Source organism: Leguminivora glycinivorella, chromosome 13 (assembly GCF_023078275.1).
Source record: "Leguminivora glycinivorella isolate SPB_JAAS2020 chromosome 13, LegGlyc_1.1, whole genome shotgun sequence".
NCBI classification, from domain to species: Eukaryota; Metazoa; Arthropoda; class Insecta; order Lepidoptera; family Tortricidae; genus Leguminivora; species Leguminivora glycinivorella.
This window is the reverse complement of record NC_062983.1, coordinates 22,650,337-22,667,867: the sequence shown is the minus strand read 5'-3', so window position 1 is coordinate 22,667,867 and position 17,531 is coordinate 22,650,337. Positions and strand designations below refer to the sequence as shown.

The 17,531-nt window shown below is 37.8% G+C and overlaps 1 protein-coding gene, 1 non-coding gene and 1 pseudogene across 3 annotated transcripts in view; all 3 read left to right on the top strand.

The window, feature by feature from the left end:
* Positions 1–17,531, top strand: part of LOC125232560 (serine/threonine-protein kinase D1) — a 143,521-nt gene that overhangs the window by 98,437 nt on the left and 27,553 nt on the right. The window lies entirely within an intron of this gene.
* Positions 4,370–4,476, top strand: LOC125233015. The gene has a single exon (XR_007177814.1). It is a non-coding gene; the product is annotated as a U6 spliceosomal RNA (small nuclear RNA).
* LOC125233017 lies at positions 11,505–11,602 on the top strand (annotated as a pseudogene).

Sequence of the window (17,531 nt, the reverse complement as noted above, 5' to 3'; positions counted from 1 at the left end):
GTCATTATGTAAAATGTCGGAAACTACGGAACCCTACACTGACGCGCTCTTGGTCGATTTTTCTTCTTAATGCTATGTAAGAGATAATAAAAAATTACACCTCCCAATTTATAATAAGTTTTTTTTTGCAAAAAAAATATTTATTGCTCTCCGAGACATTTCTAAAAACCCCTGACTCAATGGGGATACGACGTTTCATAACAGAGTTCCTATGATCACCTTTCTGCTCCATCATCAGATTAGCTCCATGATACCATAATATTGCATTGTCACTTGATTTACATAGGTGTGCAAAATTTCAGCTCAATTGGAAACCGGAAAGTGGGTCAAATTTAGCTTCTACGTTTTGACTCAAACTAACATACCTACTAACAAGGCAAGTTGAATAAAAGCTTGTACCTATAAAGGCTTCTGATACTAGATTTGCAATAAGTTTACTTGTCATAATTTAAGAACAGATGAGACAGACATATCCAATGACACAAGTCTATACCGTTTTCGTGAACTGTCAAATCACCTCATACAATTTACGGCTGTATGGCAACCAGGTAGGGTTTATTATTGCACTTTAATTACATATTAATGATTTCTAGCCCGTAAGATATATATTTGCTTTAACAATGGATAGATATTTATGCGGGTGAAAGTGTAATTTAGGTTTTTATAAAGAATCAAATATTTTTAAGCGACCCGATCAGATATGTATGCGGATAAGGACCCTCCCACATCTACCGTCTTGCGATCGTAGCGTCGGGCCAACTGTATGGCTAAGCCGCGCTGACGCGGCGTCTTTTTCCATACAGTTGGCCCGACGCTATACGCTCGCGAGACGCTAGAAAGAGAGACCATGTTTTTGCCGGTCACGGAGCATCACAAATTTTGGCCGGGAACATGTCGTCATATACTTATGGCCCCCTATAGAAAATCAGATATTTTTGCACGGCTGTTCATAGTCATTTATGCTGGTCACCAGCTGGTGTTCCATGAATATTTGGTCTAGTTGAGTGGAGAAGTGCCATTCAAAACAAGCGCTTTGTAAACAACGATGTATTTAGGTGATTTATAATTATTATTGTTTTCAACTTACGGTTACGTGTTCGCGGTATGCACAGAGTAAATTTTTAATGAAATTGAGTAATTTTTTTATATACACAATTAAATTTGAACCAGAAGCACTATACCTATACCCGCTCGCATTCCCCTTTTTTCTATTCTAAGTAAGAATCGATTAATACGTATCTGAATATGTATGAATAAATTAAATTGTAATTGTTTACATACAACCTGTGAAGTTTGGTTGACAAAATTTGACGTAGGTACTGTCATATATATTTTTAAAATGACGTACTGTTAATACCAGCGTAATGAAAATGTATTCCAATGAGTAAAACAAAACATGAAACTTTTTTCAATTTAACCGAACTAGAATGAAATCATTTATACTCATTCGGTTGTGTTCGTTATTTTCTTTAATAATGTGATATATTTTTATTTATTTTTTATGCACAAGCCATGCACCTTTAAATTTTAAATGAGATTGGATCTCCACCTGACATATTTGATTTACCCTATTTATTTTGAGCACAGTTTTACACTGGTATGGTTTTTCGTGTACGTACACTATTTTCTGTCAAAATATTTGTCAAATTTAATTGTCAACGCGGAGCGACCGGCGACACGTCTGCCTCCGATGAGCCGCTCACGGCATCTAATCGAAAGGAGAATTCTGACAGCAATGGCGAATGTATGGAAATTTTACGATAGTTTAAATTTAAGGTAAAATTTCTTTGTTGCCTTTGAGAGGAAAAATATAAAAAAGCTCAAAACTTCTAGTTCATTTATCTGGCTTTTAGAATCACTTAATGTTATAACTAAAGTATTGAATTTTTTTAACAAAGTTTACTAAACGGCGACATACGTTTTTCTCATTTTAGGTCAACTTTGCGTGGGTTTATTTATTATACCTTTAATAATTAGAGATTCTGAATAGTCAAAAGTTGTAGACACACTCTTTAAGATAATAACTACATTTATTTTATTTCATTTAATTTAGAAATGTGAGCAGCATTTGTTAAACGCCGAATGCACTTTTCGAGGATTTCGTACGACCCCCTCTTAAGTGTGTTTGCTTTTATTTATGTCAATTTAACATGTACATAATTATATTACCACATAAGTGCTTTGGTGAAATACTGTTAACTTTTGTGTATTTTTAATAAATAAATAAATAAAAAAACGTGAAAAAAGTCCCAGAATCGGGCCCCTTTTGCTATACTCTGACCGCCCCTGTCTATACTACTGTAATGTTTGACGTTATCACGTTAAACTACCGTCCGTAAACCGACTTTACAGACAACCAATTTTTTTTTTTTTTAATTTTGGTTGCTTATCGTGGGTGTCATTTCAATGAACGTATTTCTTGGACACTACATCCTATACCGGTTAATGGGTCAATACTGTAGGACTTCGTTAAATCAAGTCTTTCGTCCCGATTTCGGGAGCACTGGCTTTAGCAAGCTGCTCCAGCTATTGTCAGAATAAAGTTGTAAGGTCGTATTATTAAATAAAATCTGCTAACAGATTCTTTCAGCAAGTTTTGCTGTAGATTTCTCTATCGAAAAGTAACCAATGCCAGGTAACTAACACTGCATCAACTTAATTCCTGGTAAAGTAGATATTTGGAGACACGTCTACATTTTCATTGTTTCACAGGAATCGTAAAGAAATTGCCTTTCAGATATGGTATAATGTTGGTTGCCAGGTAGTGTTGAAAATTATTTAAATGCATGTTTCGTCAACAGAAATCATGATTTTGACAGCAGTTTGTCGCCGAATTATTTTCAGCGTTCACTTTAATTTTATTTATCTAGTTACTTAAGATTTGCTTTTAAAAATGATTTGAAGTATAATAATTATGTGATTCTGGCAATTTGAATGGTGGAATGTATAATACAAAGTTAACTAGAAATGGTCCAAGAAAAAGCACTCTGAATTTGTCAAATTTGTTACGAATCAGTCCTTATTACAATTATTTGGTACCACGATCATTAATTTATAATGACAAGGTATATTAATACGATTCTGGAGGTTATTGTCAATTTTATTGTCTTGCATAACAGTGTTTGTCGCCTAGTGCAAACGGATTTAAATATAGTGTCTCTGTTATTGTAAGTGCAAGTCTTTGTTTATGTTGACCGACTTACGTCACGGCGGTTATTAAATAGATAGACGGCACATTTCACACGTGGTATCTAAGTAATAAAATCTGCACATCATTAAGTGTAATTAACATGACAAATGTTTGTTCAAACATATGTATATTTCTTTCTGTTTTGACTACGCAGACATTATGCGATAAACCTAATGATTTCCAGGCGAAACCCGTAGACACACTGGTGTGCTTTAGATATTTTTACAAATATCTGTTTAAGTCGTGCGTTTTTGGTCCAAAGTTTTGAAGTTAAAAAGCCATTTCCGATCGAGATCAAATTTCGATTCTGAAAAGTTAATTTTTCTCGGTTTAATTTAAAGTTCCTTTCCCCACAATAATTAATCAGTAAGGATTGCAGACTAGTGAAATATAGCAAAATGAAAAACAAACATACTTAAATAAGGCAAAAAAGCGAGACCAATGTCTGCCGGCCGCGGCCTAGCCATAGAGTAATAAGTAAGAGAAGAGTTGTAACTCCATACATCAGTAAATGCAAGTTATTTGTAGTGACAGCTAGAGGCATCTACGCGTCAACTAGCTTAAATTATCAGTACTGCTACTTGTCAATGATGTCGCGAAGAACAAAAAGTCTAATTTTTTGCTAATATTATAATAGTATTAATCAGTACTCTGTTTTCAATTGCTTCTGCTTGTAATATAAGTTGTAAACTGTTAATATTAAGCTTCCTACCGTTATTTGAAGCCTATTTTATTATATTTGAGAGAGCAATCCTGTTAACAGATGACGTAGCGGTTCACATATTAGCTGACAGTAGTCGCCATTATCCCCACCACCAGTTTTACCCTTCCAGTTTTATCCCCTCACCACCGGGCGGTGGCGCCTACGGGCGCCGTTTGCCTCATTGGCGTTCTGTTCTTCGGAGCGTACGGTTCACTACAAAAAATTCTTAGAATTTCTGAGATTCTTAGAATTTTTTGTAAGTAAAAAATATGTAATATTTTACCGTTCGATTATAAATAATAAAATGTGACGGACATTCCTTGTCGCAATGTTTTTAGATAAGCTGACATTTCGAGCGAAGCGAAGGCGTCGCGGTAAGTAAGCGACGAGCATTTGTTTTACTTTATTTACAGTGAATCGGTTCGCCATAAGCACGGATCAGGTCATTGAGAATTGAGACAGTTTAAATTAGACCAGTACTTGCTTCGGCAGTACATATACTAAAATTGGAACGATACAGAGAAGATTAGCATGGCCCCTGCGCAAGGATGACACGCAAAATCGTGAAGCGTTCCACATTTTTCGATTTCATAAATTGTTCGTTAGTTATAAAAAGAAAGGCGCATCCTTGTCGTCATAATTTATAAGTTGTTAAATGGTCGCGGTCTCATTCCTGAATGAGCATATTTTGCAGAAATGTCTGTTTGATGCAAAGTTTACGTTCTTAACGGTTGCTAAGTAATTAAACTTTTTGCACAAGCCTGCGCAAGGATAAAGTGCATCCTATTAGGATACTTAATTACTATTTTGTGAGGGACGCTTAAATTTTTATGACCTGATATTTTCCGTGCATATCCCCAGTATTAGTACTATGCAGGCTATGGCGTGTAACAGTGATTGCTTTCAAAATTTTGATAGTCTCGCAAGAAGCTAAGATGCAATTCATTAACGATTAAGCAGATAAAACCTAGGACACGTTTAAAACCTTGTTGTATCAACTTTTAAAGGTTCTAGTGGCATATTAGATTCCCTATTGGGGTCCGGTCTATTATGTTATTTTCTTCATTCTTAATTAAAGAGTGCCTACTATTGATGCACAGTATCGTTCTAAGTGTAAGCGTTGAATAAAATTCCCGTACTAATAATAATAATAGATGTTAGCGGGAAATCCGTGTAAATAGGAAAGTTTCCGCCAAGCCTATGTATCTAATCTTAATTACCTTACTGGAAGTTTGCTACTCTAGCTAAAGTAGAAGATTTTGAGTGAAACCCCCGTATGTGATATAAAATTGTAATGTGATATACATGCTTTTCTATGTCTAAAAAATGGCTATTTCACCCTATATAGTGTGAGGTCTGAGATTTACCAGAATAACCATTATTATTTAAAGTAGGGACCTACTCTGTTGTAAATTACCACATACAGGAGAGTCACTATTGATCTTTTGCTTCTATCCAAATAGGATTTATAAATAAATAGTAAGTAGCTGTCTGCTGATTTAAACAAGTTGTTGTGCAATAAATAGCAGCGTTTTACCTTACAATAAAACGCATATTAAGCGAAGTACCTTATTTGAAGCCTATTTTATTATATTTGAGAGAGCAATCCTGTTAACAGATGACGTAGCGGTTCAAATATTAGCTGACAGTAGTCGCCATAATCCCCACCACCAGTTTTACCCTTCCAGTTTTATCCCCTCACCACCGGGCGGTGGCGCCTACGGCCGCCGTTTGCCTCATTGGTTCTCAAATTATAACCAAGACAAAGTTGCAATAAGTGTACAATTTACTAAAAGGTTGCAATAATTATTTTTATTATGTACATTTTAAATAAAAACAGGGACATACCAGTATACATTGGAGTGTATAGGTGTTGGATTTTGCAACCTGAATGGTGAAGGTGATAAAATACATTAGTGAGTTAAACCTACCCTCCATGGGTGTAATAAAAGTAAAGTGGTTTATTGCAACGGAGTACTTTAGCCACTGGCGGCCTAAAAACTATAGGCTTCAAATAAGGTACTTCGCTTAATATGCGTTTTATTGTAAGGTAAAACGCTGCTATTAAGCTTCCTACCGTTATTTGAAGCCTATTTTATTATATTTGAGACCTGTCTGTGACCGCCTGGTGGCCAGCATAACGCCAATGTGATTAATTCCTCATCATTAGTGAAACTGGTGGAAACAACTAGTGCACTTAATAATCTGCGTGTGTGGGTGAATCATTTCAATTCAACCAACTAAGTGGAATCTGCAGTGATACATGTTACTATTTTTGTGAATACTGTATTTTTAATAAATCAATGTGAATCAAGTTATAAGATTAAATCTTATTTCTAAAAGCGAGTTCATATTTTTATTTCATTTCACCCATCAAATCATAATTTTCGGTATTGTCTGTTTCTATTAATTTCAGGATCCTTTATCATTATGCATCGATCTACTTCGCAAAAAGAAAGTGAAATCTTGTTGAGGCATTATAAGCCACAATGCTATTTGTCTTTATCACAGCAAAGCATATAATGTTAGATCTATAGATCTCAGTATACTAAGGCATAATACTGTTTAGGTTACGTTACAGACACAAGATTATCTTCATGGCTTATTCCTTTGTATTAATATTTATTTGAAAGTTCTTATAGTTTTTATGAGGAATCAAGTGCACTTATACAACATTTTACAAAAACAACGGGATCTCCCTTGAAGATATAGGAAATCGACTACAATATTTCCTTACTTTGTTGTAAGCATATAATGGCTAAACAATGTCAAGTGTGTACGTACAAATTTGAACAAAGGTGATCATTGCGTGATGTCACAGTATGTACATGCATTGTATTTCCAGGCCGATTTAAGTTGGCTTATACGAACAAAAGACGAATTTCTTGTGCCCACCTTAAAGGTGAATAATAGTAGTATACAGAGCGCAGCTATTATTCAATAAATTATCTTTTAATTTATAAGATTTTCGTTTCAGTCCATTTTTAATATGTACCACCCTATAAGTGGTTTCACTCTGTTGTACATATACGTATTTGCAATTAGTTGGGTTGATATGGTAAGCAGCACTACCTTTGCTAATAAGTTGTAGTATAGCTAGAAAAACACTGGTTTTCGCTTATCATTGTAATATATAAGTACCAACTATATCTCACATTATGGTAAGATATATAAATAACTTGGACTGTAGGCCTAACTGAAGTTTTAGTTATATTTGGAAAAAAAAAAAAGACTAAAAATAGTTCCAAAATAGATTTTAGCATTGATTTGGCCCCATAAATTAGTTATGTCACAGGCGCATAGCTCTAATATTAGTACATTTTATGTATTTTAGACGAGTAGCCAAGCAAGACACTAAATAATTCATAACTTATTTTTGTCAAAAACAAGGGAAGAATGTAGGCAGACTCGGCGATCAGTTCTTGTTGAACATTGGTAATATTCTTGCAGCAATAACCTTCGCGGTTATTTGCCTGAATGAAGCTCCCAAAATAATTAGTGTTTGATACTAAAAATCTTAAAGAGCCGTCTTTTAGCGTTAGGAGCAGATTCAAGCTAATGAAGAGGTACATGTTGTATGTACATTCTTCTAACATCACATTTAGGATTACGGTGCATCCCTTTTCTCGAAAAGAACTTTGGCCTCCTTCTTACCCAGAGAGCGGGATTCTGTGGGATGTTAGACAAGTTGTCTAGGAAATCTAGAAGGTTCTTGATTTGGAATCGATATCAATCATTTGATTTAAAAGCCTTGTATAGCATGGCTTATTGTCGTTCGGACAGGTACCGTACAGATAAATTTTATTCATCTCTGATCATATCATACCCTATGTGGGTCATAGGTATTTACATACGGTAAACATCCAAATTGTTCTTATATATATTATACGTGGAAGGTTAAAGAGTTCCAACGTTATATTCACATACAGCGGGGTACAACCTTATATATTATTATGTCCACAGAAGGAAGTGAAGTGTCTAACTCATAGGAAAAGTAAACACAAATTGTCAGGTTTTTGCAAGCCAATTACTCAGTTCCAGTATAGATTACCACAATCTTAGAATATATAGGAACAATTTGGTTATTTACCACTTTTACCAGGCAAGCTGGATTACGAAGATTACACCCACTAATCCAACCTTTGCTTTAATAAGGAACTAGGCTCATCCCGTTCCACGTGACTTGTATTCAAAGTCATTGATTTGGTGCTGGCACTGAATATATAAAAGTACAAGTACAGAAGGCTCACTGTCAACAACCTGTCAATGGACTGCATACGACATTGAGTTCTATTTAATTGCGCAGCGACAAGGTCGTCAAACTTAATGAGCCGCGAACTCGCGGCCGCTGGAATGTATGGAAGAAATGCGGAGTGAGCCGCCCCTGGTGCTGGTTTCAGCAACCACAGCTGGCAGCATGTGGTTGAAAAGAGCCATTGACCGGTAAGTTCGCTTAGCTAGTCGCTGGCGGCTGAATAGGTTAGGTTAGGTTAGATATTTCATGAATATGATGATTTGTATTTGAAATGTATATTTACTTAATAGCATGCGTTTTCGTGGTAGTAGCCCGATACGCAATAATACATAGTATATGACTTGTGGTTGCTTTGCGGAAGCATATATTTATGTTATTGTAATATGGCCAGACGCTTAATTAACCACTTTGCGGGTCTTCCCTACACAGGGGGGGCTATGCTAATATTCTGTCATTCCAATTTAAGTATATGTACTGCCGAAGCAAATACTACTTGCATTATTAAAGCACTTGTTTAGCGATATGTAACCGGCTAATACATATGTTTTATCATATCTTGCTTACCTATTTAAACCCTGCAAGAACAGTTTAAGAATGCTGTTTACATTAATTTAAGAATATCCGGTTCCTGATAGTTCTAGCAGAGAGCTGAGTTGTAAGTTTAACACGCCCTGCGGAGGCTATAGCCGTGACGGCCAAAATCTCTTCAGAGATTATGTTTCGTTGGCTGAATATTCACAATATATTCATATTATGGGATGGTAGATAAAATTTTATAAAAAGGCAAGTTCTATGATCACGCTACATTGTGCAGGCCAGGACGGGCTTGCTATATTATTGGTAATTCATTACACCAGATAGATAGTCTCATAGGCTCCTTTCTTTTATTTCGTCTGCTAGTGTAGCAGTCAAATAACAAAAAAGTAACAAACAAAGGTCTTGCGCAGGCTTATTATTTGTTGGGTAAATAGAAATACTTACACGTCTTGCGCAGACGGAAGTACGAGTAATTAGAATTAGATACATAGGCTTGGCGGAAATTTTCCTATTTACACGGATTTCCCGCTAACATTTGCCCCGCCTCGCAAATCGTCTCATTGGATATCCCAAGCAACAATGTTATTATAATGATGTCTCTTTACGCCTTGCGCAAGCGGAAATTATTAGAGTAGGTATTCGAATAAAAAACAAATTTCGGGTCTTTTCTTTGTAACCCCAAATCTAGGATATGAGCCGATACGAATACTGCATAGTCAACACATCTGCTTGCGCAGCAGAATAATAATAAATTTATTGCACAACAACTTGTGTACTTAAATCAGCAGACAGTCACTTACTATTTATTTATAAATCATAATTGGATAGAAGCAGAAGATCAATAGTGACTCTCCTGTATGTGGTAATTTACAACAGAGTAGGTACCTACTTTAAATAATAATGGTTATTCTGGTAAATCTGTATATCACATTACAATTTTATATCACATACAGGGGTTTCACTCAAAATCTTTTACTTTAGCTAGAGTAGCAAACTTCCAGTAAGTCTATTATTATTATTAGTACCGGAATTTTATTCAACGCTTACACTTAGAACGATACTGTGCATCAATAGTAGGCACTCTTTAATTAAGAATGAAGAAAATAACATAATAGTAATAATAAATGCTGGAGTTTGCTTTTGTCCTTTAGGACGGGAACAGAAGCCCGGCTCAAGCGGGGCTTCATTAACCCTAAAGTAGACCGGACCCCAATAGGGAATCCAATATGACACTAGAACCTTTACAAGTTGATACAACAAGGTTTTAAACGTGTCCTAGGTTTTATCTACTTAATCGTTAATGAATTGCATCTTAGCTTCTTGCGAGACCATCAAAATTTTGAAAGCAATCACTGTTACACGCCATAGCCTGCATAGTAATAATACTGGGGATATGCACGGAAAATATCAGGTCATAAATATATTCTTAAAAATTTAAGCGTCCCTCACAAAATAGTAGTCAAGTATCCTAATAGGATGCACTTTATCCTTGCGCAGGCTTGTGCAAAAAGCTTAATTACTTAGCAACCGTTAAGAACGTAAACTTTGCATCAAACAGACATTTCTGCAAAAATATGCTCATTCAGGAATGAGACCGCGACCACTTAACAACTTATAAATTATGACGACAAAGATGCGCCTTTCTTTTTATAATTAACGAACAATTTATGAAATCGTGGTCTAATTTAAACTGTCTCAATTCTCAATGACCTGATCCGTGCTTATGGCGAACCGATTCACTGTAAATAAAGTAAAACAAATGCTCGTCGCTTACTTACCGCGACGCCTTCGCTGCGCTCGAAATGTCAGCTTATCTAAAAATATTGCGACGGACAAGGAATGTCCGTCACGTTTTATTATTTATAATCGAACGGTTAAACCGTTAAAATATGAAATATTTTGTAAAATATTACATATTTTTTACTTACAAAAAATTCTAAGAATCTCAGAAATTCTAAGAATTTTTTGTAGTGAACCGTACGCTCCGAAGAACAGAACGCCAATGAGGCAAACGGCGGCCGTAGGCGCCACCGCCCGGTGGTGAGGGGATAAAACTGGAAGGGTAAAACTGGTGGTGGGGATTATGGCGACTACTGTCAGCTAATATTTGAACCGCTACGTCATCTGTTAACAGGATTGCTCTCTCAAATATAATAAAATAGGCTTCAAATAACGGTAGGAAGCTTAATCTATTATTATTCTGCTGCGCAAGCAGATGTGTTGATTATGCAGTATTCGTATCAGCTCATATCCTAGATTTGACGTCTTCCGTCTGCGCAAGACGTGTAAGTATTTCTACTTACCCAACAAATAACAAGCCTGCGCAAGGCCTTTGTTTGTTATTTTTTGTTATTTGATTGCTACACTAGCAGACGAAATAAAAGAAAGGAGCCTATGAGACTATCTATCTAGTGTAATGAATTACCAATAATATAGCAAGCCCGTCCTGGCCTGCGCAATGTAGCTTATGTAGCGTGATCATAGAACTTGCCTTTTTATAAAATTTTATCTGCCATTCCATAATATTCATAATTTGCCTGCGTAAGGCGTGTGAATGTTATGAATATATTGTGAATATTCAGCCAACGAAACATAATCTCTGAAGAGATTTTGGCCGTCACGGCTATAGCCTCCGCAGGGCGTGTTAAACTTACAACTCAGCTCTCTGCTAGAACTATCAGGAACCGGATATTCTTAAATTAATGTAAACAGCATTCTTAAACTGGTTTTGCAGGGTTTAAGTAGGTAAGCAAGATATGATAAAACATATGTATTAGCCTGTTACATATCGCTAAACAAGTGCTTTGATAATGCAAGTAGTATTTGCTTCGGCAGTACATATACTTAAATTGGAATGACAGAATATTAGCATAGCCCCTGCGTAGGGAAGACCCGCAAAGTGGTTAATTAAGCGTCTGGCCATATTACAATAACATAAATATATGCTTCCGCAAAGCAACCACAAGTCATATACTGTGTATTATTGCGTATCGGGCTACTACCACGAAAACGCATGCTATTAAGTAAATATACACTTCAAATACAAATCATCATATTCATGAAATATCTAACCTAACCTAACCTATTCAGCCGCCAGCGACTAGCTAAGCGAACTTACCGGTCAATGGCTCTTTTCAACCACATATGTATTGCCGGCTCCGCTAGCAGCGTGAAGCTCGCACTAGCGCTGAAACCAGCACCAGGGGCGGCTCACTCCGCATTTCTTCCATACATTCCGGCGGCCGCGAGTTCGCGGCTCATAAAGTTTGACGACCTTGTCGCTGCGCAATAGAACTCACGTATGCAGTCCATTGACAGGTTGTTGACAGTGAGCCTTCTGTACTTGTACTTTTATATATTCTGTGCCAGCACCAAATCAATGACTTTGAATACAAGTCACGTGGAACGGGATGAGCCTAGTTCCTTATTAAATAAAGGTTGGATTAGTGGGTGTAATCTTCGTAATCCAGCTTGCCTGGTAAAAGTGGTAAATAACCAAATTGTTCCTATATCTAAGATTGTGGTAATCTATACTGGAACTGAGTAATTGGCTTGCAAAAGCCTGACAATTTGTGTTGACTATCAAATTCACGTCATCAAAGACTCAGATCTTTAACCCTTTATTAATTTCCTATGAGTTAGACACTTCACTTCCTTCTGTGGACATAATAATATAAAAGGTTGTACCCCGCTGTATGTGAATATAACGTTGGAATTCTTTAACCTTCCACGTATAATATATATAAGAACAATTTGGATGTTTACCGTATGTAAATACCTATGACCCACATAGGGTATGATATGATCAGAGATGAATAAAATTTATCTGTACGGTACCTGTCCGAACGACAATAAGCCATGCTATACAAGGCTTTTAAATCAAATGATTGATATCGATTCCAAATCAAGAACCTTCTAGATTTCCTAGACAACTTGTCTAACATCCCACAGAAACCCGCTCTCTGGGTAAGAAGGAGGCCAAAGTTCTTTTCGAGAAAAGGGATGCACCGTAATCCTAAATGTGACGTTAGAAGAATGTACATACAACATGTACCTCTTCATTAGCTTGAATCTACTCCTAACGCTAAAAGACGGCTCTTTAAGATTTTTAGTATCAAGCACTAATTATTCTGGGAGCTTCATTCAGGCAAATAACCGCGAAGGTTATTGCTGCAAGAATATTACCAATGTTCAACAAGAACTGATCGCCGAGTCTGCCTACATTCTTCCCTTGTTTTTGACAAAAATAAGTTATGAATTATTTAGTGTCTTGCTTGGCTACTCGTCTAAAATATATAAAATCTATATAATATAAAGCTACAACCCGACTGACATTTTTCAAAAAATGGGCAGAAGGGGGATTTGAAGGTGGCAGTGTTTGGTGTGGTCGTATAGAGTTTGGTCCTGCGACCCCGGATAGATCAGACCGTCGGTCTACCGGTTCCGGGTAAAAAAATGTTGGACGGCCTGGCCAAACGGCTGGAGTTAGCCGGGGAGTGTTCGACCAAATGTCATAGAGGACCCTGGGCAGTTTTTGACGCCGCCATTTTTTTTCAAAATGGCCGACTTTTTTTTTTCACGATTTTTCAAATTTATCGTGGAGTGCTCAAATTTTGGTCGTAGAATCTCCAAGCGGCCTTGATTCGAATGAAATAAAAAAAAATTGAAAAGTGCTACAAATGTGGGAAAACTGGCCACTTTTATTTTGTATGGCAACTTTTAAACCGTAAGAGATAGCCGGGGGGTGCTCGACCAAATGTCATACAGGTATCCGAGTAGAAAAAAGTTGCATTAAAAAAAAATCAAAATGGCCGACTTTTTTTTTTGAAAATTTTCAAAATGGTCCTAGCGCGCTGAGATTAGGCACACGGGTGGACGGTCGCGCTACGATTAGTATTCAAAAAGAAAATTTTGAAAAATTCAAAATGGCGGCCTTTGAGGGCCAATTGAAATTTGAATGGAGGTTTTTCTTTTAATTACCATAGCTCCGTAACGGTACAAAGAAGTGAAAAGTGCTCAAACAAATGTTATACAGTCACCCGAGGTCCATCGAATGGCATTAAAAAAAAATCAAAATGGCCGACTTTTTTTTTTTGAAAAATTTCAAAATGGTCCGAGCGCGCTGAAATTTTGCACACGGGTAGACAGCCACCCCAAGATTAGTATACAAAAAGAAAATTTTGAAAAATTCAAAATGGCGCCGTTTGAAGGCCAATTGAAATTTGTATGGAGGTCCTTTTTTTAAATCCCCTTAGCTCCGTAACGGTAGGGAAAAGGTTAATAGTGCTTGAACTAATGTTGTACAGTTATCTGAGGTCCATCGAATGGCATTTACAAAATTTCAAAATGGCCGACTTTGAAAATTTTTTTTTTTATTTTCGGTCCGAGCGCGTTCAAATTTGGCACGTGGTAAGAACGGGGGCCAAAAATAGAAATGAGAAAAAAAAATTTTTGGAAAAGTCAAAAACGGCGGCGAGAGGGGACAAAGTCAAATTTCCCTACCAGTTTGTATGGAGGTTTTTTTTTAAATCCCCATAGCTCCGTAACGGTAGGAAAAAGGTTAATAGTGCTTAAACTAATGTTGTACAGTTATCTGAGGTCCATCGAATGGCATTTACAAAATTTCAAAATGGCCGACTTTGAAAATTTTTTTTTTTTTTCGGTCCGAGCGCGTTCAAATTTGGCACGTGGTAAGAGCGGGGGCCAAAAATAGAAATGAGAAAAAAAAATTTTTGGAAAAGTCAAAAACGGCGGCGAGAGGGGACAAAGTCAAATTTCCCTACCAGCCTGAGGGAGCGTTCTACAGCCCGACGGTCATTGCTCCGGTCCAAGTTCCGAGCTGCGTACAGACAGTGCTCCCAAGCAAGAAAATATAAGTAAAAGTGTCTAAAAAGCGACGCGGCGGGCCGGAGGCCGCAGGCCGGAGGTCCAACTTCCCTACCAATCCTACAATCCCCACAGTAACTACGCGGAGGGCCGAAGGCCGGAGCGTGTCTGACAGGCTCCCAAGTATGCGAAGGCCGCAGGCCGAGCTGCGGGCAGAGTGCTCCCAAGCACGCGAAGGCCGCAGGCCGAGCTGCGTGCAGACTGTGCTCCCAAGAAAACAATAACAAAAAGTATCTAAATAAGCGAAGCGGCGGGCCAAAGGCCCGACGCGGAGCTTCGAAACCCAGCGAAGGCCGAAGGCCGAGCTCCGCGTAGGGCCGAAGGCCCGGAGCGTCCCTGATCGGCTCGCCGGCGGACCAGGAAGTTGGAGTTTAAACACGACCCAATAGTAAAAGTGTCTTAGAGAAGCGAAACGACGGGCCGGAGGCCGCAGGCCGCAGGCCCGTCGTGAGCTTCTCAAGACACTTTTACTATTGGGTCGTGTTTAAGCTCCAACTTCCCTACAACCCCCACAGAAACTACGCGGAGGGCCGAAGGCCCGGAGCGTGTCTGACAGGCTCCCAAGCACGCGAAGGCCGCAGGCCGAGCTGCGGGCAGAGTGCTCCCAAGCACGCGAAGGCCGCAGGCCGAGCTGCGTACAGACTGTGCTCCCAAGCAAAACAATAACAAAAAGTATCTTAACAAGCGAAGCGGCGGGCCGAAGGCCCGACGCGGAGCTTCGAAACCCAGCGAAGGCCGATGGCCGAGCTCCGCGTAGGGCCGAAGGCCCGGAGCGTCCCTGATCGGCTCGCCGGCGGACCGGGAAGTTGGAGCTTAAACACGACCCAATAGTAAAAGTGTCTTAGAGAAGCGAAACGACGGGTCGTACTATTGGGTCGTGTTTAAGCTCCAACTTCCCTACAACCCCCACAGTAACTACGCGGAGGGCCGAAGGCCCGGAGCGTGTCTGACAGGCTCCCAAGCACGCGAAGGCCGCAGGCCGAGCTGCGGGCAGAGAGTGCTTCCAAGCAGACAAAGGCTAAAGCAAAAAAGCAAACAAGTAAAGCAAAAAACAAACAAGCTAAGCAAAGAAACAAAAAAGCAAAAAAGCAAAGCAAAAAAACAAACAAGCAAAGCAAAAAAAAAAACAAAAAAGCAACAAGAAAGACCGCGGGGCCCTCGGGCCCCGCGCACCTTTAAAAAACTAGTGTACTAATATTAGAGCTATGCGCCTGTGACATAACTAATTTATGGGGCCAAATCAATGCTAAAATCTATTTTGGAACTATTTCTAGTCTTGTTTCAAATATAACTAAAACTTCAGTTAGGCCTACAGTCCAAGTTATTTATATATCTTACCATAATGGGTATCCAGCAGATATAGTTGGTACTTATATATTACAATGATAAGTGAAAACCAGTGTTTTTCTAGCTATACTACAACTTATTAGCAAAGGTAGTGCTGCTTACCATATCAACCCAACTAATTGCAAATACGTATATGTACAACAAAATGAAACCACTTATAGGGTGGTACATATTAAAAATGGACTGAAACGAAAATCTTATAAATTAAAAAATAATTTATTGCCTAAATAGCTGCGCTCTGTATACTACTATTATTCAACTTTAGGTGGGCACATGAAATTCGTCTTTTGTTCGTATATGCCAACTTAAATCGGCCTGGAAATATAATGCATGTACATACTGTGACATCACGCAATGATCACCTTTGTTCAAATTTGTACATACACACTTGACATTGTTTAGCCATTATATGCTAACAACAAAGTAAGGAAATATTGTAGTCGATTTTATATATCTTCAAGGGAGATCCCGTTGTTTTTGTAAAATGTTGTATAAGTGCACTTGATTCCTCATAAAAACTATAAGAACTTTCAAATAAATATTAATACAAAGGAATAAGCCATGAAGATAATTTTGTGTCTGTAACGTAACCTAAACAGTATTATGCCTTAGTTATACTGAGATCTATAGATCTAACATATATGCTTTGCTGTGATAAAGACAAATAGCATTGTGGCTTGTAATGCCTCAACAAGATTTCACTTTCTTTTTGCGAAGTAGATCGATGCATAATGATAAAGGATCCTGAAATTAATAGAAACAGACAATACCGAAAATTATGATTTGATGGGTGAAATGAAATAAAAATATGAACTCGCTTTTAGAAATAAGATTTAATCTTATAACTTGATTCACATTGATTTATTAAAAATACAGTATTCACAAAAATAGTAACATGTATCACTGCAGATTCCACTTAGTTGGTTGAATTGAAATGATTCACCCACACACGCAGATTATTAAGTGCACTAGTTGTTTCCACCAGTTTCACTAATGATGAAGAATTAATCACATTGGCGTTATGCTGGCCACCAGGCGGTCACAGACAGGTCTCAAATATAATAAAATAGGCTTCAAATAACGGTAGGAAGCTTAATAGCAGCGTTTTACCTTACAATAAAACGCATATTAAGCGAAGTACCTTATTTGAAGCCTATAGTTTTTAGGCCGCCAGTGGCTGAAGTACTCCGTTGCAATACACCACTTTACTTTTATTACACCCATGGAGGGTAGTTTTAACTCACTAATGTATTTTATCACCTTCACCATTCAGGTTGCAAAATCCAACACCTATACACTCCAATGTATACTGATATGTCCCTGTTTTTATTTAAAATGTACATAATTAAAATAATTATTGCAACCTTTTTAGTAAATTGTACACTTATTGCAACTTTGTTTTGGTTATAATTTGAGAACCAATGAGGCAAACGGCGCCCGTAGGCGCCACCGCCCGGTGGTGAGGGGATAAAACTGGAAGGGTAAAACTGGTGGTGGGGATAATGGCGACTACTGTCAGCTAATATGTGAACCGCTACGTCATCTGTTAACAGGATTGCTCTCTCAAATATAATAAAATAGGCTTCAAATAAGGTACTTCGCTTAATATGCGT